At 53.1% G+C, this 213-nt stretch overlaps 1 protein-coding gene across 1 annotated transcript in view; it reads right to left on the bottom strand.

Moving 5' to 3' along the window:
• Positions 1 to 213, bottom strand: part of dlgap4b (discs, large (Drosophila) homolog-associated protein 4b) — a 106207-nt gene that overhangs the window by 19055 nt on the left and 86939 nt on the right. The gene's annotated exons all lie outside the window — the stretch shown is intronic.

Below are 213 nucleotides of genomic sequence, written 5' to 3'. Positions count from 1 at the left end.
AGTCCGGCTGTAGTCCTGTTCTTGCGTTCAGGTCCCCGCAGATGAGCACGTTTCCCTGGGCCTGGAAGTGGCTTGTCTCTTCTTCTAATGTGGAGAACATGTCTTCGCTGTAGTAGGGGGACTCTGATGGCGGGATCTCTCTCTCTGTCTCTGTCTCTGTCTCTGTCTCTGTCTCTTTCTCTCTCTCTCTCTCTCTCTCTCTCTCTGTCTCTG

Source organism: Sinocyclocheilus anshuiensis, unplaced genomic scaffold (genome assembly GCF_001515605.1).
Source record: "Sinocyclocheilus anshuiensis isolate Anshui unplaced genomic scaffold, SAMN03320099.WGS_v1.1 scaffold1753, whole genome shotgun sequence".
In the NCBI taxonomy this organism is placed as follows: domain Eukaryota; kingdom Metazoa; phylum Chordata; class Actinopteri; order Cypriniformes; family Cyprinidae; genus Sinocyclocheilus; species Sinocyclocheilus anshuiensis.
Note: the sequence above shows the minus strand (reverse complement) of the source record. Positions and strands in the feature narration are given on the sequence as shown.